We start from the raw sequence: 25413 nt of genomic DNA, 5'->3' as shown, positions 1-25413 counted from the left end.
TTCCCTGCAACTCATTTGTATCACCTACAGGGACATGAATACTTGTGTGGCCTATTCAGTATCATAGATGGCACTGTTGCACAGATCGCGTCTGCACTATAGCCATGGTATTTCTTCCTTTTGCAGGGGGGCATGGCAACATTTTGACAAAAGTCCTGTGAGCCATACTTGATGTTAACACAAATCATCAATGGGTATATGAGTCACATAGGATAGAAGGCAAATCATGGGTACTTACCAGTTGCTCCACCAACTTCTATGCCCAGATAATCCAGGAGATCTGATTCACTGCCAACCCTAACTGGCCCATCGATGTTTAAGTTGGTGGCTGCCTTGGTCCACTCTGTAGAGTAGCAGGACATAAGTATCAAAACATTATCACTCATGGCAAGATACAAAAATACAGCCCTCCGCACACGAGCCAGAATCCCTCCTAAATGGTCCGTAGGCGACAGCAGATATCTCCAAAATAAATAAAAACTTTACCCCATTTGAGAACAGGTATGAAGCGAACTTGGATTTCTCACCTCCAATCCATTTTATAGCCTTTAAAAGACTTCTTTTTTTGTTGTCAGTTTCCAAATGTTAGAGCTTTTTGTGAACAGAAGGATTGAAAAATACATTTGCTTAAATCAGTCTTGCCATCTCATCTGCCCTGCCAACCACCTTCCCCCAACGTGTAGTTGTCATAAATAAAAAAAAAAGCAGGTTTATGTTTAAAAAACAAGTCTTCTTAAAGCCTACCTGCTCACACATCCACGAATACCTTGGCTGTAAAATTCCTCCTCTGAAAAGAGATGGAGCACCTAGATACTAGCGATTGACATGGGCGTTGTGGGTCGAAGGCAATGTGCTAACATCTGTGCTCATTCAGAGGCAACTAGTTTAGTTCTTGGTACAAAAGCTGTCAAGTTGGGAAAAAATCCTTAACAATGAACACAGGTGGGTAAGAAGAGACGGTGGGGGGGGGGGGAGTAAATAAGAGATGCAGTCCAAAGTCTCCACTAAAAATGAGAAAAAAACGTCCTTTACAGTTGGGAAAGGGATGGGGAATACACTGACTAACAGAAAAAGACCATAGGCCCATTCCGTCGCTTTATTGCCACACCATGTTCAGCTGGCATCAATCCTGAGCTTCGTTCTGCTTTGGGGTTGTTCAGAGTCAGATTCGCAACTGGAGTCTGAGCCCCCATCAAAGGCAGAGATGGTGCTGCCCTTTGGCCTGAATTTGTGCACTGGACTTCGCTTTCTCCAGTGCACGTACTTGCTGCTCCAATAGTGCATTTTGTCTCTTCAGGTCATCAATATTTTGCTGGTGAGTGTGGTTTTTCCTTCGCGTTTACTGAATATACTCTGTGGCTTTGTCCAAGATTTGAGCATGGGAAGCCGATGCACTAACCTTCTCTCCTTGAAGGGAAGGGATGGAGTTACATAAACTGTGAAAGCTGTCTCTGATGTGGTCACTGATTTAGATTCCAGTGCATTGTGGTGTGCCCGTTTGTCAGCCTCGGAGTGGAAGGTCTGCGGCTCTTCATTGCTCTCCACCTCGACGTCATCATTATCTCTCATGGTCCACATCCGCCCGGGACAAATACCGGGGTGCGGGACTGGAGGAGGGCAGAGGTGGGGTGGGGGGCGAGGGGGTTCCGACCACACAGGAGACCAGAGGAGGAACAGCAGAGCACCAGAGCGCAGCAGGGAGCAACGGAACAGCAGCGCACAGTTCTTTTTTCTACATTTAAACGTAATTTTTACCTTTTAGATAAAGCTTGGTAAAGGTTTGTGTGGTAAAGGTATGCGTGGTAAAGACACACGTGGTTATGGTATGTGCAGTTGTAAAGACTGCGTTGTAAAGGCATGCCTTGTAAAGGCATGAGTTGTTCCATAATACATCCATCTCAGTTCTAGAATGGGAGGTAGATACATACTCTAAGGGATAGGACCAGTAAAGTAAAGTGGAAAAAAAGTGATGAGACTGCATGAGCATTGCTGTAAATGGGAAATAAAGCACTATAATATTGAGCTTCTGGCTGTGGTATTACTTTGTCAACTGGCGTTCCTACCAGACACCTGGCAGCTGGACAGAAGAGCCAACTATGTCGATGGAAAAGAAATAATTGACATATGAAGATCAGTAGGCAAATAAAGAGCGTATAGCTATAGGCATAGGTGAAAGGGTAAGGAATGGAAGCCATAGAGAGGACTAATGGAAATAATGTCAGCTGAATTTCAGTCTGCAACACTGCACTTTCTTTAACAATCTCACATAAGCAGGCAGAGCGAAGAATTAGTGCCCTACATCCAGGACACTCACCATCTTATGATTCTTATTTCCTTCACTATCCAGTGTTTTCACATAAAAAAATGCATTCACATTTGTCTATTTTCCTACCTTTTTCTTTACAGTGTTATTATCAATTGTATGATTGTGATATCACATATTGCTGTCTCTTGACTCTTCATGCAGCATGAATGAGAAGATATATCAACACTTTGCACTGGTGCAAAATCTCCAAAGGAAATGTGGACTGAGACAAAGTATTGATTTGTAATTTACTTTCTAGCGCAAAGCTTGTTTTTATAAATTTGTCCCGATTATTTTTAGCATTAAAGGAAAAATGGATGGAAGAGGGCTCTTTAACGCCTTCTAGAAAAATAATATGCAAAGTGTTTACTTTTTTTACTTAAGACAGATGTCTAGGAAAGTGAAACAGCAAGGCCCTCTGTTTACCTTTGCGTAGCCATCTCTCAATGTTCGTTCTACCTCTGTTCATTGAGAAAGATGAACAGCTTTGGGCTTCTCTGCCTATTACCACAGTTGGTTGACCACCTGTTTCTTCTCCTCATTGGAGAAGTGTAGCATTACTGAATGTGCAACATCAGCCATAAGCTCCCTTCCATTTTTCCCTTTTTTTTGTTAGACACAGAAATATTTATTGAGTAGCAGCACCTAGCAAGATTACTAATTTCCAGCCCTTTATGGGGGCCATGCTGAATATGTTCAAGTGGAACTCTCCTTTGTGTGAGCAGAAGGGATAGAATCCACTTCATTTTTGGTTTCTTCCTCTGCTCAGTAGGATCAGTGGTGCTGGAACAGGTTTCAGATTGGGGCTGCTGCCATCAATGTTACATGACTGAAGTCAAAGGGGCTGTGAAAAATCCAAGAGGTTTACAAAGTACCTCAAAGGAGTCACACCCATTGAGCAGGAGAGTGGGTAAGGGGTGTTGTCGTGCCCTGAGTGGTGGGCACTAAGACCCAGCAGTAGGAGCTAGAGGTGGGGCTGACACTGGACACTAGTTCCGGTCAGCGGGGCAGGAAGAGGCATTCCTTAGACCCATGGAAATGAGGCAAGATGTACCTGACTGATACTGCACGAAGGAATAAAGTATTTGACTACCAGACTGGCTCCTGTCATGATTGCGGGTCCGGGGACACGACAGGTGTTATATACTGTCATTTACAGACAGCACGTTTTCCATTTAAATGGCCAAAAACATTTGTACTGACATGCAGTGTAACCGATAGAACTGTATTCAATTCAATAAAGACTTTATTTAGTTTTTTTGCACAAACCATAAAAGTACAAATAAACAATTTAAAAACACATTAATTGTAAACACGTATCAGATAAAGTGCCAAAAGTGCAAAAGTACGGTATCATCTTTACAATGGAGAGAAAAGGACTAGTACATTCATCACAAAAAAAAGAAAAAGGAGACCATTACTTGTCCATACAATTTCTCAGCCTAACAGTCAATTTAAAAAAATCAGTAATATGTAGAATACTGTCATTGTGCAAAAGTTGTAAATGCATTAAAGCCGGTCTGATCTGAGTAAAATTAAGTTTTTTTAAAAGAGTTGCCAGATAGCGCTTGCGTGGGTATTCATAAAATCTACATAAAAATATAAAATGCAGTATATCCTGCGGAGACATTCCGTCGCAGCCGCAGGGTGCTGCCAGTTTATTAAAAACATCAGTTTTTGGCCTGATCAGCAGATGATGAAAGAGATTTAACCTAAACCTTGTTAACAAGAACTTTTCATGAGAGGTCAGAGAGCCCAACAGGTACGGCTCTGCAGTTTCACATGTTTTCAGCATGAGAAACTTTCTCGCACTTTGTTTCTGGAGCTTCACTTCTTCCCTCTGGATCTTCCTATCCAAGAGGAAGTCCCATTTAATTACCTCCAGATCCCCCTTTACAATGTGACTTGGGTGTTCAAACAGTTCCAAACGACCAAGCCTAGCAAAGCTAGATTTCACATATTTTATCCAAGGGGAGCCCATTGCATTATCCTGGATCATATAGTCCCTCACAATCAGATGTGTCAGTGGTATATCCTGGTTCAACCACAGTTTTAACCAGCAGGTCAACGGGCGTAAGGAGAAAATATCACTTAAGTATTGCATCCCTAATTCTTCGTGTACTGCAAGATTGGGCGTACCTGCAGGAACGCACAAGATACGCTTCAAGAAAAAGTTTTCAGCAATCTGTAGCTGCTCACCGGCAACGTACCCCCAGATTTCACTGCCGTATATGGCAGTTGCCACCAATTTTGCATTATAGAGTTTCAACATGGCACTGGTAGGTTTTTTCCCCAGTTTTGTTGCAACATTAAAAATGGAGGCATTAACCCTGACCAATTCCCCTTCTTTTTTGCAAGATGAGGACCCCAGTTGAGTTTAGAATCAAAAAGGACCCCAAGATACGAGAATGTTTTTGTATTGGGGATTACTACATCATCAATTTTGAATACAAAGTTCCTTCTTGGTTGTTGGCCAACTTGCATCACAAAAGATTTCGAATTATTGACCATAAGGTCTCTATCCGTCATGAACAGTTTAAATGCATTTAGTAAAGCTTGCAGACCCCTCTCAGTTCTAGAAATTAAAACCGCATCATCTGCGTATAAAAGTACAGGAATTTCCCGCCTGCCGACTCTAGGGCAATCGGCCGGCACATTCTGCAATACACTATCTAAATCATTGATATAAAAATTAAAAAGAAAGGGGGCCAAGATACAACCTTGGCGAACACCCTTTCTGATGTCAAAGTTATTTGTTGTGCTCAGATCTTGGGAGTATCTCACATTTGCACTAGTATTACTATGTAAGTCAACAAGAAAATTGACAATTCCACTATCTACACCTTTCACCCTCATGGACTGCCAGAGCTTTCCCCTGTTTACACAATCGAAAGCTGAGGATAAGTCCATGAAGGCGAGGTGGATGGTGCCCCTTTGAGCCACAGTGTATTTGCTTAATATTAAAAAAAGATTAAGGCACTGCGTTACTGTTGATCAGCCACTGCAAAAACCGTACTGCGAGATGGACATACTATTATTTACCAACGCCCAGTCAGAAAGTCTCTGTAGTAAGATTCTTCCTACGATTTTAACCATGGAGTCTATAAATGAAATAGGCCTGTAACAGTGTGGGCTGCCTTTGTCCCCCTTCTTAAAGACCGGAACAATCGTGGAGACACCCCATGATTGTGGGCAGCCATATTTCACCGCAGCGTTAAAAACAGACTCTAATATAGGTGCCCAAAAACTTGGATCAGACTTGAAGAGGTCTGGAGGGATCCCATCGGGACCGGGCGCTTTCCCAGCTGTTAGTCCCTCAATACCCTCACTGACCTCCCCTCTATCAAAACTAATTATTTGTCCGTTATTGCAAGGGGCAGGGTTAGGCGTGTCATCCATCAGGCCACAATATAATTACTTAAAGTATACTTCCCACTCATCCTTTGATATGTAGCATTCCAGACCATCACCCGGTACCTGGACCAGGAACGGTTTCTTCATTACCGCCCAGAATCTGGAGCTACACCGCAAAGTAGTAGGATCAAGAATCTCTCTCCATGCTTCCTCTCTTAGGAATTCCTTATGTTTAGCAATGGTAGATTTATAATTTTTACGGCACAATTGAACTGTCGCCTTTATTCTAGGTTTGGCTGCTAGTGCCAACCTTAGATTTCTAGCCACTTTAGAGCAATCTCGATTGAACCACTTTGGTCCCGCAGTCTCTAGGTTCTTTACTGGAATCGACAACAGCTGTGTCACCTTGTCTGATAGACTTTTGAAGGCTTAAGAACCTTCCTCGGCTGTGCCCCTTCTTGCGTGCAAACCATGATTTCATCTGCGCAAATGGCTTTAATGTCTTTGTACAACAAGTCTGAGGTGATCTTAGACCATCTGAGACGCCGTCTCCTATCAGCTGTGCACACCCTACCGGAAGTAAGATTTAGGCCTTCATTAATTATCCAAGGATCCCTCAAATGAACAGTGAGCGGGTTGTGATCACTGAATTCACTGTCTTCGATGACGAAAGAATCCACAAAGGACTGCATTGAGGATGTTAATAAAATATAATCAATAAAAGTTCCCCTTCCATGCCCCTTGAAGGTCGGGACCTCAAAACACTTGGTAGGATCCGTCAGTGCCATGGTCAACGATAGATCTAAATCATTCAATAGGTCATTAAAAAGTTCCCCCTCTGTCGTGTGTTCTAAATGCATACCCTCGGAACGTGAACAATGCAAATCCAAGATACTTTTCAGAAGGGGATCACCACAAGGGTGAACATTAGAATCACCCATGATCATAAGATTACGGATGCAATCACTCATTGAATTACTAATGAAGTCGTTCAGTGCTGATATCTGACTGATGACTGAGCATGAGTTGACAGCATTATAAAAATTGACCATACCAGCCATACAGTTTTCTCCTGTTAAAATTAAACCAATAATACCAGAATTGCTTGTTAGGACTCTACGGATTTTACAAGATAACGCAACAGAAATGAACGTAACCAGTCCCCCCTTTGGTCTTCCCCTGGTTGTTGCTATTGCAGGGACATACATAAAATGCCTTGTACCCCTCAAGAAAATAGTCACATTCAACTGACCAAGTCTTCTGCAAACCGATGATCTGAAACTGCTTGATATACCTAGTCCAATTGCAATCCTCCATCTTAGAACCCAGTCCAGCAATGTTCCAGGAAATTACATTGTTTCCACTCAGTTTTACTAGTGCGATTTCCGTATGTCCCACTTCAGCCAATGTCTCTATTTCCTGACCCACAGATTCCTCACGTCAATCACACTCCTCCAGGTCTGAGAGTAAATCAAATCTGTTCTGCGTTGCAACATTGAACCCATTCATACAATGGCTATCAACATTATACAGATATGCTGCTTCAGGAACCGGAGGCTGAATTGGAGTAAATGGTCTAATTTTCCTAGGATTAGGAGGGGCGTTAATTAAATGGGTATAAAAGTAGCCAAGTGGGCGTACACATACACTGTTCATATTGTAAACTAGGGAGGTTGCTCTTAATAGAACTGTTGCCACATGTTGCGGATGTTTAAAGTTGACAATAATGCAATCCCCACTAGATGTTTTCCTGGAGGGGCCAATCCAGTTCACCCTTCTAGTTGACAAAATTTGATCAGAGTATGTGATTGGAAAACCACATTTGTTATTCAACCATGAAACCGTTTTGTTTTTAATGATTCATGGGATTCCTCATAAGGCTGAGTAGATTGACATTCAATGGGCGGGACATTTGTTAGGACAGCCACATAAGGTGCACAGTCAGGAGGAAGGTTGATGTAGCGACTTTTCTTTATTTGTCTAATATCCGGGTTACCCTCTGGACTACTATAGCCTGTTTTTTCTGACTAATTAGAGGTGCAAGATCAAGTGGGGCGGGTTCAGTTACAATTATTTGCTGGCTAGTTTGCTGTGAGTTCATTCTACCATTACCCTGCCCATCTCCATTATGGCCCTTGTCCACAGCCTTAAGTCTTACGGCTGAAACCGAGGCCAGGTGTGTTGCTAACAGTCCACCTAGTCTGTTAACTTCTAGGGCCACCGTATCCAATTTAGATGTTAGGGGTTTCATGAACTCTTCTATCGTTGCCTCTATTTTTTTAGGTGCTAATCAAAAGGGCAAATTGCTCCGGATTCATATTTACGGCAACTACATTTTTACCTTCATGTAGGTCAGTTCCACTAGCATGGCTGTTTGGGACTGATTGCGCTATTTCTACTTTTTTTTTACCATGCTTCCCCGCGCGTTTGGTCTGTGACTTTCTGCAGGGTCTCACTGGTCATGGGGTAGGCAATGGCTGTTCTAATGCCTTAATAGATTTGTCGAGTAAATTTTCCTCGCACTCAGCATGGACCTGTGCTTCAGCCACTATGACAGCCCTATTGCCCACATCAGGGATATCAGCTACAGCTGAATCTACAACTGGGGACAGGGACGGCATATCATCGTCTAGCACCACATGACTCCCTCGGCCTAGCGAAGCCCTACGTTCGCTATTAATTTGATTCACCTTTTTTACCAGGTAATTGTCCTTAGTGCCCAAGCCGGAAGCGGTCTTATCAGTTTTGGGTTTAGACAGTATAGAACTGTATAACGCACAGACAATAAGATGTGAAATTCAGGTTTTAGCAAATATTTATTATTTGTACATCACTAAGTAAAGTGTCTTGATGTGTTTTGATCCTACTAAAACCTTAGATTCCATTAGAAATGTAAAAAATGTGCTTCACTTGTGTTTTTCTAACTTCTGGTATTCTGAAACATTTGTAGAGTTCAATGGTTTGAAAAAACCTGACATTCTACTTCTTTTCCTATCACACACCCTGTACCTCTGCAAGATCGTCAGATCACTTTTCAAAATCTTCTAATTATGCAGTCAGAGACATAAAACAGCAAGTTCCATGTTAAAAGGATAAGCAAGCAGTTTGTCAGAAGTTGAACTCAGTATTCCCCTTTTGTTTGGCGACTGCTCTCATACCACAGGGAATTTTAAGAAATACCCTGATCCCAATGCAACGGGGAGGATAGGAAAATTCTCCTAATTTCAGGGGTAGATGAATACATGGCGAGGGAGACAGAATGCTTCCCCCACATCAATGCTAGTGCTCCCCACAGGCACCCAACCGTCAATCTTTACCTTATCAATACAAATACAAAATACAAATCGAAATCGAGTAGCAACAATGTCCCGTGATTACTACATTGCTGGTGTTTTACTCTCATCCTTCTGTTAGGTTCTCTTGTTGCACAGCCAGCTCAGAATTATAGGAGAACCTATGATTGCATACTTCTAAAATGCATACAGACATACATACATACAAACTTCTAAAATACATACACTCATACATGAGAATTCTGCTTGCAATCAAAAGTTAGTACACAGAGTGCACATTACTGACCTGCTTTGCCCTATCTTTAATGTGGTAGTCACACCAAGGACTTTTTGAACGCCCTATTGAGTCCATTTCATTTTTGTTCATGTTTGGTTTACTAGTTCAGGGTACACTATGTCCTATGGTGCTTCAGCTGTAACAGGCTGGTCTCTTGAATTCAGTGAATTAGATGGATCGGTACAGTTTTTGTCAATCATGTAATAAAGTTGGGCTGTAAAAATATGAAAAGGAGGTTGGTGCCATTAATCTTCATTCTGTTTCCAGAACGTGGATTACCTGGGTAGAAGTTTTAGTATTTATAAAGCAAATCTTTGAGTATGTGTCTGACGACAAGGATGATGTATCCGCCTTTGCTGGTTAATATTATGTCTTGCGTCAGGTGATAGAAGTTGGTTTTCTCTTGTTGCCCTGGGCACTTTGCATATTTATATTATTCATTCTTTAAATACATACTTTATAGGGATTGTGCGATACGTGTTTCCAAATATTTGAATTGATTTAATCACGATAAATCAACCTGTTTACTGTTTACACAAGGCAGCACACATGTTAAAGCAAAAACGAGGAGAAATAATGCATTTCTCCTCGTTTTGTTAATTTAAGACCAGATTGTCCCTGGTCCTAATTTTGGCGCGGCCTACTATTTATGCTGCCCTTGTACATAGGGGGCCGCATCAAAATCAATGGGTGTTGGGGTGGAATGCCCACCGCAACACCCACTGCCCACCCCTTTCACGATAAGCATAACGTGAAAGGGTGCCTTATTTACAGGCAGTGTTAAGCCACGAAAAGGGGCTTAACACTGCCTTGTAAATAAGGCAAGGCCCCTTTCGCCACCACAGTGTCATAAAAAGTGACGTTGTGGTGGCGATAGGGGCTTGTACATATGCCCCCAAATGTTTTGCTAAATAAATGTGCTTCCCAAATAATATACAATGGAAGGGTATTTTTTTTCTACTTTTCCAATTCATACTTTTTAACTCCTGTGTTTTTAATTTGCACTCAATATTGAAGTCTGTGTGGGCCATTCCAGGTTTAGCTTCACTCACACCATTTTCCTCAGTCTGTCAAATTCACCCTTCACCTGAAATCAAGAAATTTCTGCATTTCTATCAGAAAAAGAACTCTGGTGTCATCCTTTAACCTACAGACTTCATTCTACGGATCTGAATTAAATGGATTAATCTAGAAAAAGGGAGACTTCAGGAGTTAGCTACAGCATGCGCAGTATCCTGATAGACTACCACCCCCAAAATGAAGAGATAACCGCCAACCCAGGGGTAATTTCTGACTATTCAGAGGAACCACCTAAAGGAATAATAAGTATGGCGGATGGCTGCCATTCGAAATTAGGTCAGGCAATGTGATGCACTTACTCTAACGATCCTCACTCTGTCAGTTTGGGACAGAGTACTCTGTCAGCAGACTCTAAATCAGACCCATTGTTTATTCATGGCATAATTCTATGACGCTTATGTGAAATTCACCCCACTCATTGTTCAATCATTCTGTCCATAGAGGCTGCCTGTTCCTTGTCCTGATGAAGATCTAAGGAGACTGTACGCAATTACTCACAATCTTGGTTCAAAACGTTGACGGATCCTGACAATCTATACCTTACATTCTCTACCCCATGAAAAATAACAGAATCCAAAAGAGGGCTTGTGGGGATTTGCGCTCTTAGGGCCGGATCTCTATTGATTCTAACATTTTATATCCTGTTTTATATATAACTGCACTGTATATATTATCTTCACTCAAACACCGTGTCACTTTAAGATCACTTATTCGCTTACAAGGCACGTTCTCGTCTTTCCAATTATAAGCTTGTTTTGTTGACAACCTCACATATGCAAAAAACTAAAAAAGAAAAAAGAGTACAATATATTAACTTTGATTTATCTTATCCTCGTGTGTTTCTGTTTAGTTCTGTACATTTAATGATGTAATGCTAAGAAGTTGGTTGCACGACAAAACCAGTTGTAGTATATTTTCCAGACACCCAGTTTATGAGGGATACTGGGTCCCCCATTATATTTAATGGCTAATAGTTCATGGTCTGATCACATGGTATACTGTAGGAAAAAGAATTCCAAAGCTATTAATTTGGTTCTTAGTCTCCCCCAAGCTAGGATGTCGGGGGTCATTTTAGCCTTTTTAACTTCTTTTAAATCTCATTGTATACCTACAGCAACTTATGGCACAGAGGTACGGGGCTTCTCAAAGAGGTGTAGCATTCAGTACAAGGAAAATAGGTTCTGTCAGAAACTTTTAGAGACCCTATCTCTGTGTCTCAATACGTTTGTCATGGTGAATTAAATCTACACTTTATTAAAGATTACATAAAGGCTCACCCTGCTCTGTTCTGGCTAGCCATTTGGTAAAATCCAGCGGCGTCCTTCACAAGAGAAATTATAAGAGATTGCCTCAAGTGTGAAAAGGGAAAAGACATTCCTTGGCTAGCTGAGGTGAGATCAAGTTTAAGCAGGGTTGATTATGAGCATATCTTTGAAACCTCACATGAAGCAGATACCATAAGTAAAAACGATCCCTGCTTGCATTTTATATGTATTATGATAAGGATAGACTTGATAAGAAGTCCAGAAAAACAACTGTAGCCACTTTTATGTCTATTAAGAACACTCATTATCAGTTGGCTAGCTATCTTGCAAAACCTGTAGGCCATTAGGAGAGGGGACTCATTTTTGGTCTAAGGGCTGGCACAGTGAAATCTACACTTTGTTTCCTTCTTGGTTTTCATGCTAATTTAGATTCCTTGCCATGCCCATGTGAAGGCCAGAGTGGGCAAACTACTCTACATTTTTTATGCTTTTGCAAGTTCTATATACAGTATACCAAATGGCTTTTAACGCCTTTAAAAAAAATATATTCACTTGTTCACTTTGAAGCCGCATATAGGACTATCCTTAATTTGGAAGATGATGAATTGGTAATCTGTGTGGGTGCTTTCCTGAAAATTGCTGTTCGTGCCCGCATCACAATGTGCACTGTGTGAATAATACTTTATCGTATTGGTCTTATATATTGGTTTTATGATTATTATGAATTTGTGTATTTGTATGTGCTGCAATGCAAATCTCTCTTTTATGGATGTGCTTTTATCCGAATAAAGTAATTGAATTGAAATTTACTCTGTTATTCGGGTCATCAATGCACAGAGAATGGACATTTCCACTTAATATTTCACTTATAATGTGAAAATGAGAATAATCCTAAACAACAACTGCATTGCTACTCCTCCTGCCCTGATGGCATCTACTCCTACCACCGGAGGCATTGGTGGCAACATAAGGGAATGTCCAAAACTCTACTCAACCTCTAGATCATATATAAATAGACTAAGCCTAGTAAAGCGTATCAAATCATTTTATTTGTTTTGTATGTGGATGTTTGTGTTTGTGTGGCTGTATACCACACAAACCAAGAAGAAAGACCAATGGGGAAAGTGAATGTATAAATTCAGTCTACACTGTCACCCTCTCTTCAGAAGTCTCACATATCCAGCATAGTATCGAAGTAATGCACTACATCTGGGGAAATCATTATTTATATGTTTCTTATTTACTTCACAATCCAAGTTCTCAGATAAACAAGAGCATTCACTGATGGGTCAGTATAGAGGTTTTCTCTAAGAATGTGTTCATGTAGCCCTCAAATGCAGCTTCTCTTTGTGCAAGCAGAAAGCAGAGCTTTCAAATGATTTTTTGGTGTTTTCCTGCACTCTTTAGAATCTCATAGTTCCTACAATGAAGAAACACAGGCTCATCTACATCACAAAACAGTAGAAGCAGAGAAAGAACAGTTTTCTAATTCTGTTCAGGTGAGATATATAAGGGTGGTCATCCAGTCCAGATTTTGCAGTTGATTTTTGCGATCGATTGGAGCAAGCGGAGCAGACGAGTGAGCTGCTGTGGTGGAGGTGCGGCAGCAAGGTAGCGAGGTAGCGGGGGAGCGGAGTGGAGAAAGTGAAGTGTAGTGGGACAGAAGGAGTCTAGCCCGCAAACGTAACCGCAACCCGCACAGCTGCACAGCCGCCCAATAACCACCGTAGCCACTACCGCAAAGGCCAGAGAACAGCAAAAAGAACTTCCATAGCAGTTAATACCAGTTAAAAGAGCTGCCGAAGAAATCGGACTCGGGGAGACGTGAGTGAACGCGAACGCCAACAGCAGGCAGCAGCAGGCAGGCAAGTGGTGAAGTGGTGAAGACGCTTGGGAAAAAGCAGCGTGACTGACACATCAAGCTCCGTATCACCTCCCCACACTTGCCTGTACTGCACCTGTGGCAGGGGGGGTGCTGAGGGTGGGGTAAGCCTGCTCCTTCCCTCCTCTCCTCAGGCCCTGAGCGGAGCGGACTGGGGTGGAAGCAGAGTGGAGCATGCTGAATGAGATTGCCTGTAGAGGGGGTGTTGAGGTTGGGGCAAGTAGGTTCCTACCCCCCCTTAGACACCTTAGGCCTTTCAGTACTTTAAACAAGTGGGGCAGCTGATTGAAAACGTGAGCTGCACCCGCATTTGCTTCTTGCTTCCTGCTTCTGTGCTGCCCTTTTTGCCAGTCCGGAGTTTGCAGCAGACCAGACCAGAGCCGAGTCAAGCAGACCGCGTGAGCAGTAGCGGTGGAGCGTCGGAAGGAACGTCGGAAGACATCGACCCCGACCCCGACAACCGCCTGGCTTCGAGTCCTGCTAGCCGCTGGCCGTGTAAAGCCTCCCAAAATGTGCGAGGAGCCGAGAAGTGCGGGCTGTACGAGGAGCTGAGCTGAGCTCGCGGCTGGGGGTTCGTGCGACAGCTTCCGAGTAGCCGGACAGCCTGACAGCCTGTGAACCCGCGATTTACAGCGGAATTTCAGCGGCTTCCCATGTCAGCAGCATTGCCTTGCCCAAGCCTGCTCACCCAGGATCAACACGGCCGCTTGCTGTTCTGCTGTTCTGCAAGACCGCAACTGACCGGGTTGGTGTCGCATGCAAAGTTGTGCCCATTGCGAGCCCCGAACCACCGTGTGAGCTGCATTGGGGAATCGGGGGCGGGGGCTGCTGGTGCTGTCAGCAGTGAAAGGTAGCTAGCGGGAAGAGGACCAAGGCAATGAGGATAGAGGCAAGAGGAAAGCGTTGAAGACCCAGTTAAGCCGTCATTACACACACTGCTAAGACAGCCCATATTGTTGCTCAATACATATTGTTAAACACCATTTGTCAAGAGGGAGGCATAACGCCGCACAGCGAAACTTGGAGGGGGAAAACAATTGCTGTACAGAGAGTGTTGCACCGTTCGCATCAACAGGAAAAGAAAAACTCTTAAAGCAACGCCACAACAATTATCTCCCATTAACTACTAACCCTCAGCAAGCTTCCAGGCGGAACCAGAACTCACTCAAACTACGGACCTCAGCCCAAAGATCCATGAGGAAAGATCTCGGTTAGGTACTAACCTAGCTTCGACCAAACCCGACTCATTCATTCTCACCGCCCTCAGAGTAAACACGTTCAAACTGATCTGCAGGTAGCACTAATTGGCCGAGAAATTTAGTCTCAATTCGATTTAACAAAACCCGCGGAGCAACGGTGTTTTGCTTACACGTGTGAAGATACCAGTTCAGGTTCTAGGCCAAGCCCAGAGCCGCTCAAATGAGATCGGGGAAAGCCCGCCAAGTGGCAACAGGAAAAATAAATAAATAAACCTAAAAAATCCAACGAGGGGGACTCACTCTTCAATTAAACAGCAAATGTAATAGGCTCAAGGGAGAGGTTGGTCTCAGCACCGACCCCGACAACAACAACGCCAAGCCCGAAAAACAAAACAGGGATCCGTAAATTCTTCTTTTTAAAGGACTCAATGGTGGCAATATACGCTCCAACAGTTGAAGCCTCCCAGCAGCCAAGCCCAATTCTTCCTGATAAACCAAGAGCTATCCCCCCACAGACAACCGCAAACTTTAACAGTGCATCGCAAAGGGAATTATTTCCACAAAAAAACATGGCATGCTTAGGTGCGGGAAAGCTTGTAACTACAACAGCTCAGGTGTACCAGACAATGCCCACAACTCCCGCCACACATTTACAAAAAAATTTGAAGTGTCTGCTAAAACTTTTAACTCAAATGCAACCGAGCTAGTCAACAATGTGGTATTGGAGACACCTATGGATGAAAAGAGAGAACGGGAAAACCTTAACAGCAGCTCTGCAGCTTATAATGTAGCCCCAGAGGGACATACAACCGCTATGGGTCCGAAGGATGAAAAACTTTTTGCAGGCCCCAAGGAAGAAGGTCTTTCAAACATAAAAGGGGGAAAGGACGGAAAATTAAATTCAATAAAATCTGCAGTACAGGCAGGCCCTACGAAAGAAGTCCGCGCCAAATCATTTTCTACGTTAAATGACTCTAACTTGGTGGAAATCCTGGAAATATTGGAATCCAACTGTCAGGAAAAAGAACTCCAAGGAAAGGATCCACAATTAGAATCAAGTAAAAGAACACCAGAGAGCAGATCCATAATGGCTGCATCCACACCTTTAAGCCCACTAGGCAAGCCAGATCTCCAGCATCCTGTATTAGTGGAGGACAGTCATAGTCCTACAAGAGTCAAGCAAATAACCCTTTCACCACCAATAACCATTTCCTCCGTTAGTAGGATAGATCTTGAGTCAGAGGTCTCGGCGAAGCACAAAGAAGAGTATCCCAAAACATGATGGACTCAAACCCTAATTTATACTTTGGAACAAGCAATAAGGGTTTTGAACTTCCAGTCAGACAAAATGGACGTTCAAATTGACCTCGTAAATCTAATTGCTGGCCATATTTCGGGTATAAACATCAAAATGGATTTAATAACATCCCTACTAACACACAGGGGAAATATGGACCAGCTAATAGATAACAACAAACAACCATCCACCAGTGGCTCAATTATAGAGAAACTGGTAACCCTTCCTGAAATCCTAAAGGACATCCTAGGGGTAGTAAAACAATCCTGTAACAGCAAGCAGTTTAAAAAATCCCCAAAAACTGCCGATCTAGAGGAAAAACCAAAATGCACTAAACTAACAACAGAGGAAATCATCAACGTCAATGACGAAACAGAGAAAGTGGAGCTCCTGGTCCAACCGGATACAACTGACCTCCAAATAGACGCCTTACAGAGCTCCTTGAAGCCAGAGGTGGTTGTCAAACCCACAAAACGGGAAAGAAAGCGTGCAAGGAAGGCCCGGCTTAAATATAACAAACAGCCAAGCCCAGCTTTGGAGAAAATCTTCCCGTTATTTACAATAAAACCATCCCACGGGATAAAGAATAACACCCTCCCACGTGGGACAGCACAATTTGCTGTAGATCAATCTAAAGTCACTCTGTCCCCCAATTCAAAACAACAAAAATATAACCTCTACCTCTATACTCCAAAAGACAAACCAAGTCTTCCACATGGATGCAGGATTCTCTCCAGAGGTCAGAGCAGGCCAGAAATCCATTCAAGAAGTGCAGCAACAAGAAAGAAATGAAGTAATTGACAAAGGAGAGGGGCGAGAAAAAACATTTCATACGTCAGACAAAAGAGAACTCAGGAGTAACAGAGGTCTACGAATAGAAACACGGGATTATCCCCACAAGGAGAGGAAAAAAGGGCTAGCACCGGAAAAGCGGAAAGCCTCCCCAGTCAGGAAGCTCCTGGTACTAACAACTCCCAAGGCTCAAAACTTTATCAATCCAATAGAGGTCACAATAACCGGAAAAGCCCGACATTGCAAGCTGCATCATTCGGATCTAGAGCCGGAGCAAATAGGGAAAAGTGCAATTAGAAAACCAGGAACGACGGATCGGAAACCGGAGGAGGCAAATGCTGTTCCTACGGAGCGTGAACCACGATCCAAAAAGGATATCCCTGTAACAATAACCCCTGAATACGGAAGAAAGAATACCTCGTAATCCTGCCACAATGACCAAAATCAGTCAGAGGGGTTTGAATCGAAAATGTCATTTGTTCCCGAATACGCGATCAAAGGAAGACAAGACACCTTAAACAGAGGGAACCTGTTGAGGCTATTAAAAGGAATTTGCTCTCGAGATCTAATAGCTGTAGAATTCAAACAAACCTCAAGGATGGGAGCCGAAGAGACTCTGACAACCTGGTCCTCAAAGGACTTGGTGGATAAAATATACTCAATGAGTGCAAGGTTCGGAGCCTGGGGAATTACGCTGAAGGTTCATAAACGCCCAAGGTACCCGCATCCTCTCCTTAAAAATCTAAAAGAGGGGGACATACCGGGGCAAAGCCATAATACATGCGTACGCGGTACACGTTCCAACTCTCCCGCTACGTCTTCCAACGAGAACAGGACGAACATAATGGAAAGCCCTGGAAACAAGGAGGGCAGACCACAGGAAATAAGGGATTGGTCTTAGGTGCCCAAAATATTAACTAATAAGCATACCTAATGAAGATAAGAAAAGTATAACAGGAGAAAGGAGGCAGGCCCCTAATAAGGAAGAAGTGCGTCCAGTTAGCATCACGTTCTGCTCATGGAATGTCCACGGATTTAAAGACATGGGGCAGGACCACGAAATGTTATCGTTCTTTATTCAACAAGACATAATCCTGCTCCAGGAAACCTGGAATCTGATTCCAACTTCAATCCCAGGATTCATAGAATATCATACCCTGGCCAAAAGATTTTCAAGCTTTGAGCACCCTTAGAGGGGGGCCATCAACTTGCGTCACACAAAAACTGGACTGGTCAACTGAAGAACTGGACAAGGGGGCCAATTGGGTCCAAGCGACCAAATTAAGTGGTAAACACTCGTCCGACGAATCAAAGTGGCAACTCTTATTAATCAATGTCTATATCCATCCTGAAAGAAAAAAGCAGAAAGGAAAATACACAATTTTAATGAATCTAATAAAATCAATGCACTGTCAAATAGTTATCTCAGGCGACTTCAATTGCAACCTTATAGCCAGTACTCTGCCCGAAAGTAAAAGGCAAGATAACCAGGGAGCCATAACATTAGTGAACGAACTAGAATCTCTCGGCTGACAATCCTGAACGGCAAAACACCGTGAGATATTCCAGCGGCTGCCACATATCTGAGCAGAAAAGTTTTTTCAAGATAGACTTTACCATCATCAGCAACAATTTGCTCTCACAAATTGACACTTTTAAAACCACTGCACAAGTTGAAAGTGATCACCTTCCCCTTATCTTAAGAATGAATATTAAAGTAAAGCCTACCCAAAAAATTAAGTCCATCGTGCAATACCATGAAAAGTTCAACCATTGAAAATTAAAATGGCAGGGTGTGGCGCCATAAACCTTACAGGAGACAGCTAGGGACCCGCAAGCAGAAGACGATCGCGTGAAAACCTGGGAACAGCTGGCCCAGTTATTATTCCAAAGATTCACAGCCACACTGGGTTACACTTCAAGGATGGCAACCAAAAGAGAACCCTGGTTCAATAATGAGCTAAGAGAACAAAAAAGAGGGATTGCAAGAGAGGTGCGATTACAATCACAAGCAGCAAAATGGGTAGAAAAACAGAAAAACGGAAGCTGTGCAAACTGAGGAGCAATTACAGGAGAAACCTGAGGAGCGCGAAAACAGCATACAAGGGGACCATCTGAATACAATTATTGACCGCAAGCAAAAAGCCCAATAGCAGCGACTTTTGGGGCATAATAAACAAATTATCAACAGGCCCAACACTACCAACACTACAGCAAGAAGCGGCAATCGGAGAAGAAACATGGACTCACCACGTGCAAACCCTGTACAGAAACACAGTAACGGGTCCCGCAGAATGGCCTCGCGGGCAGCATCTCGAACAAGAAGAAACACAATCAGCACCTGACCCGGAATACGCGGAAGGCAGAGTAATACGATCAGAGACATTTAGCAATGAGCTGAACAACCTGACCAACGCAAAGGAACTAAGAGGTTTTATATTAAAACTCAAGACCGAGGGAGCGGCAGGTCCAAATGGCCTTCCTAATGCTATCTTTAAGAACGACCCAGACTTTTGGTCCTCTCATCTCACTCCCCTCTTCAACGAGATCTACACACAGTCCAACGTCCCAGCTTTCTGGAAAGGGAATATTATCCACCCCATATTTAAAAGGAAGACCACCGCAAGCCGGGAAATTACAGACTGATCTCATTGATAGACGTAGAGACCAAGGTTTATGCTTCTTGCCTGCTAGCCCAGCTCCAAGACTGGATGGAGGAGAAGAATATTATCCCCAAGTTCCAGACAGGTTTGAGGCAAGGGATGCGTACCACAACTAACCTGGCCATTCTAGCACCCTTAATTGAAAAAGCGCTAAAAAAGAAATCCCGCCTTTTCGCATGCTTTGTGGACATTAAATCCACCTTCGACCGAGTAAGCAGGAGTCATCTTTGGAAGAAACTTAATGTTTGGGGTTTGCCAAGAGCAACGCTCAACGCTATAACTACCTTATACACGGATACCTGGGCAAGAGTAAAGCTGGGCGATGGGTACAGCACAACCCCAAGCATCCATATGCAGCGAGTCTTGAAACAAGGCTGTGTTTTAGCTCCTAGCCTATTTAATTTGTTTTTTTCAGACATTGCATCGTATATTGAAAAAGCTGATTGCCACCCGCCGAACATGGCCAATGAGTCAGTTGCCATCTTGCAATACACAGACATTGTTTTGTTGACCCAAACTCCTATTGGCTTACAGAGATCAATAAACAATCTAGCAACCTATTTGGATCAGGAACAATTGGAGTTAAACAAAGAAAAAACTAAAATTGTTCGCTTAGTGGATCCCCAAAAAAACCAAGTTTAAATGGTCGGCTAAAGGAGCAATTGTGGAAGAGCAGCGCTCATATAAATATCTTGCCGTAACAATTGGGCAGGGCGCATCTAATAAGGAACATAAATTGGTATTAAAAGCTAAAGCTCAATCATTAATTTACGCATACAGATTACTACGTAAAAAATTGGACTGCCCGAACCATATCCATCTGCTAAAAGTTATGGCCGCACAAATCCAGCCCAGCCTATCTTATGGTTTAGCCCCCTGGTGTGGCAATGAAGCAGACTTACTGAACGAGCTTCAGACAAAGATTTACAAGGCCGTTTTGCACCTGCCAAAATCTGCCTCTCCCTCTCAGGTCCGACTGGAATTCGGGCTCCAGCACCAGAAATTCTGGGAAATGAGCGGCTTTGTTAAACTTTGTCACAAATTCCGCCTCTCTAACCCAGACAGCTTGAACAGATTATGCTGTGACGAAATCAAGCACCAGATGGACCTTGAAACACCGAATTACTGGGGAAGCTTCCTGAGAACATCTGTGGTCGAGCTGGAACTACAAACTGCATGGGAAAACGGGGATGATAGAGTAAGCTTCGGCAAATCTGCAAACGCCGCAGCTAAAACGAAATCTTTGCTGGCCGACAAAAAAGCAGTTACCAAGCGTCGGCACGTTTGGACCATCATCAACTCGTATAGAACCCTTAGGCCACACTTCAGTTTGGAGTTAAAAAAGAGCTTTACATATTTTCAAATGGGTGTGCACAACTCAAAATACCTGCATCCATCATGGAAAAAGTCCTATCTGCGAATTGTCGATTATGTGGTTTTAAATCAGAATCCTTAACCCACTTATTATGTGTCTGTTCAGCAGTCCTGGACCAGAGGAGACAGTATTTGAAACTAATTTTCAATTATCTGAACATTCGTTCAAGCAGGCAAGCGGTGATATGCTACCTGGAGGGCACGTTCATCATCTTGGCCTGCCGGGGAGTTCAAATATAAGACAATGGTCAGAAGACTCCTTCGGCAAGCCGATGGAGAGCAAACAAAATAAGTAGGATCCACCGAACCATGCAACAGTTGACTCATCATATTAATAAGCGGACAGAATGCTAATTCATAAAATTACCCTGCTAAGCTGTAGGCCTTAAATAGACGGTCTAGAACAGTATAGATTTGAACACTGGGGCTTCTTCAAAATAATTGTTTTCTTCAAGGGTTCCCTATACTTTTAATTACGCTGTTCTAAGTTTTAAACAGTAGCCCCTACCGGTGTTGTAACGTGCTGCTTAACTGATATTTCGTCTTTTGTGTTTTCTATTCAGGAGACGGGGAGAGACTACACCAAATAAGTTAAAGAGCTATTAGGGTTTTAAGTTAGGAGTATGACTCTGTAAGTAGGAACACCTATACATGAGTTTTTAACGAAAAGTATATGTATTCTTGTTAAATAACTATTGTGTTAAAACCAGGTGTATTTTAAATTGGGAATGTAATGATATTTTTTTATGTTTTTTATCCACATCGGGGGAGAATTGTAATGATTTTAATTAATCAAACAATAAAACAATACTGACTGACTGAAGGGTGGTCATCAGGTCCTGGCAATGAATCACACCATGTAGTATCAAGAAAGGACTAGCTTAGTTGTGTCGGCGAGACTCAGAGGGTACGTCTGTAGGCAAACCATTAGGTTTGATCATGAAGCCCTCACCCACCAACCTAGTTGGTGGCATGCTTCATCATCGGGCCCACCACAGTGACACCGAATGTGTCCCGGGTGTGCTGCGACTCCAGATTACTGAGGAGCTGGTATACTTACTGAGTGTGCTGTGATAAGTGGGTGTGAACGTGATGTTTAAAAGCTATGCAGTGGGTGTCGCCCTGTCGCATACGACGCAATTGCAGTAATATTCAAGATTACAAATCACAGTCCAAAGCACTAGTCCACAAACTTGAGGATCGAAGCTACCCCACTAGAATCATCTCCAAAACCTGCAAAAGAGCACACAATCAGAACAGGGAAGCACTCTTGGAAACCATCATCAAACCACCGGAGACACCCACCTTGACTTGTGTCACCACCTACAACACTGCCTCAAACGAAGTATCCAACATAATCCGCAAAAACTGGAAAATCATTAATTCTGGTACAAGGGAGTGGGAGCCACCACAGTTCGCTTACAAAAGAGCAAAGAATCTTAACGATCAATTGGTATCCACAAGACCAAGGAAAAATCCCCGGCCAACAGGCAACACGATCCTAAACGCCTGGGGCCTACCTAAAGTAACTGGCCAACAACCTTGTAACAATTGCAGTGTCTGTCACCTGACCACCCCCTCCAAGACACTTGCTCTGGAAAACGGCAAAACATATAAACCAGGGGACCGGGACTAGCTTATCTAGTCCTCTCTCTCCATTTTGATTTGCTGATACTAGGCACAACACTTTCTCACTCATAATCACACCCCAAATGACTTTACATGGACAGTGATTGAACAATTTGAAATGTCTGACTGCAATGAGAACACTCTTCTTTCCAAAGAACAGCGCTAGATATACCGTGTCTCCACACACATAGAGGGGCTCAATGACTCCATTCCGTGGAATGTGCTGGCTAACTAATCAGCCCCACTGTTCAACGTCCTAGACACGTTCTGACTCGTGGTCTTCCCCCAGTCTGTATCTCTTTTTATCCCTATTTGCTTTTATTTTGAAGTTCGTAGTCCGATTTTTAAGTAACCTGACTGCAACATGGTCTGTTACCCTCCAGCACTGCCACTACTAATGGTACTTCATTAGCACTCACTGCGCAAGCACTGCCCAGTACAGAGTCCCCATTCCGCGCATGCGCTCAACTAGCACTGATCGCGCACACATGCGCAGTACGGCAGATGACTTGACGCTTTCTGCGTGACCACACCCACTCCTTTCACTCCAACCCCAGGTGCTGTGAATGATATGGGCTACTTAAACCCGACCTAGGAGCTCAATCCTTCACTCGGGACACCGGAGCAGGACGATAGGTCGCAGGAGCACGCAGATCGGCAATTCCGTGAGTAACCATTCTGATTCACCACTACGATCTAGGTAAGCAGCAGTATCTTTCTCCCTACAGGCTCAGCTCTAACCTATGCCTTTGTACAATACCTAGGGTCTTCTCTCCCTGCCAGGTGACCCAGGAGGCTTTAACAGCAATTAGCAAGTGTGAGGAAAATGTACAATACTTACCTGCACCTCACGCTATGCTCGCTTTGCTGTTTAGCCCACCACCGCCACTCCGTTTTTAAAAACGCTATAAATCACATCTGCCATGTAAACCCTCACGTTCTACCTGCCGCTCTAGGTCGTTCACGCACCTTAGAAGCCGGCAACATGTTGTGTTAAATGAATACCATTCTCATTGACTATATCTTGTACGTCTGTTTGTGTCTTTATGTTATATGTACAGTAAAGAAGAGGGAATCCCCCTCTAACACGTATAGCACCTTAGCGAGTGCGACACTTTTTTAACACACACCAATCACTTAATATAGTTTATTTTTTCACCAACACATACTCATTGGTCCTGAGGAAAGCCAGATGTAAACAAAAGGCCTGGCTGAAACATGTAGACCACACAGGACGTAGGAGCTCATAATTCACTCCATAACGTCCACTTGCCTTTTATCTGCTAGCAGGGGCCCAGACATTAAAATTATCCTTATACCCTCGGGAACTGGGAACCCACTGCATAGCTTTTAAACATCACGTTCACACCCACTTATCACAGCACACTCAGTAAGTATACCAGCTCCTCAGTAATCTGGAGTCGCAGCACACCCGGGACACATTCAGTGTCAATGTGGTGGGCCCGATGATGAAGCATGCCACCAACTAGGTTGGTGGGTGAGGGCTTCATGATCAAACCTAATGGTTTGCCTACAGACGTACCCTCTGAGTCTCGCCGACACAACTAAGCTAGTCCTTTCTTGATACTACATATAAACCAGGGGATCCAGACTAGCTTATCTAGTCCTCTCTCTCCATTTTGATTTGCTAATGAATCACACCAGCCAGTGCACAGTGGGTACAGACAATACTTCAAATATGGAAAGCTAGGACCGACAGAAATCTTCCAAACTCCCCAAACTCTGGGTTCAGCAAGTCCTTTCATTACATAGGGTGCCCTTCTTCTCTCCTAGTTCATATAGGAAAAAACACTCTACTGATATACTTATTTCACATTGAGGCACTGCCTGGCTGTCTGGTGGAACAGATAACTAGTGGAAAATTGGTCAAGGAAAGTTCTGCCTCCCCAGTGTTGCACTGAACACAAAATATACCACAGTAATCGTTATGATTCCATTCTCTGGGGGACACAAGCACGCCTACTAAAATGGGGATTTCAAAAGTTTTCTTGTTGCATGTGCATAGGATTTCTGATATCCCACCTTTACTAGCAGGTGATTACATACCACACCAGATGTAACTCTAAGAGACACCATGATCCATATGTATTTGAGGTTGATGTAAACATTCTCCTTATTCAGGGGCTCATGAAATGTATGTTAAGGGAGTCAAGATGCCCCCCTGGATCAATGCTGTTGGGCCCCGCAGCGACTCAACGCAAATATCCTCTCCTCCTCAACAGTGTGTATCAAAATAGAGCACCGACGATTTTTTTGAAGCATTTTTTATTGCTTTCCAGTTAAAAGGTATACAAAAACACACAAAGAGCAAGGGTGTTAGGGTGTGGTGATTAAGGCAGTCAGGAATAGCAACAAAGACAATATAGAATACCTGGTGACGTGGAGTTGGTATTGTTTGATTACCAGGGGTAGTGAGCAGGTTTATACAGTGAGTAGCACAGACATTCAGCCATGCATGCCCCCTCCATCCAGATCAGTATTCACAACTACAGTAAGCCCATCAGTCTCCCATGATCGGAGACTTCCCCTGCTCATGGGGTCGCTGTATAGCTATGCCACCCTGGGATTGTGGCTCTGGCCATCAGGAAATCCCCAGCTGATTCCTCCTCCACCACAATCCTCCCCTGGGGGTCCAATTTTGGACAGTCCAGTAACACTGCATCCCACACTGGTAGGAAGGGTTTTCATTGTTCCCCTCTAACCCCTTTATCCTCCTCCCTCTGGACTGCCTCTCTTTTACAGTCTACTCACCTAGTCACCTCTTTTCACCATTTGTACATGCCTGGCTCACCAGCTGATTTCCAATTCATCATCAACTGTCTATGAGCGAGGATTAATGTCATATTTGCGAACCTATCGGTGACCTTATGCGCTTGTGGAGACCCAGCAGGCACAACTGTGGTGTTCATTTAAAATGCCTGTCCGTAGCACAACGGACTACCCGCAGAACCACATCCCAATAATTGCTAATCCCAGAACAGT

General features: G+C 43.4%; 1 pseudogene; it reads right to left on the bottom strand.

Annotated features, from left to right (window-relative positions):
- Window positions 1–1113: 1113 nt before the first annotated feature.
- Window positions 1114–1569, bottom strand: LOC144825022 (protein max pseudogene; annotated as a pseudogene).
- Window positions 1570–25413: the final 23844 nt, after the last annotated feature.

The sequence above is a fragment of the Lissotriton helveticus genome, chromosome 3_1 (genome assembly GCF_964261635.1).
Source record: "Lissotriton helveticus chromosome 3_1, aLisHel1.1, whole genome shotgun sequence".
Lineage (NCBI taxonomy): Eukaryota > Metazoa > Chordata > Amphibia > Caudata > Salamandridae > Lissotriton > Lissotriton helveticus.
The sequence above is the reverse complement of the archived record's forward strand: the minus strand, read 5'-3'. Positions and strand labels throughout refer to the sequence as shown.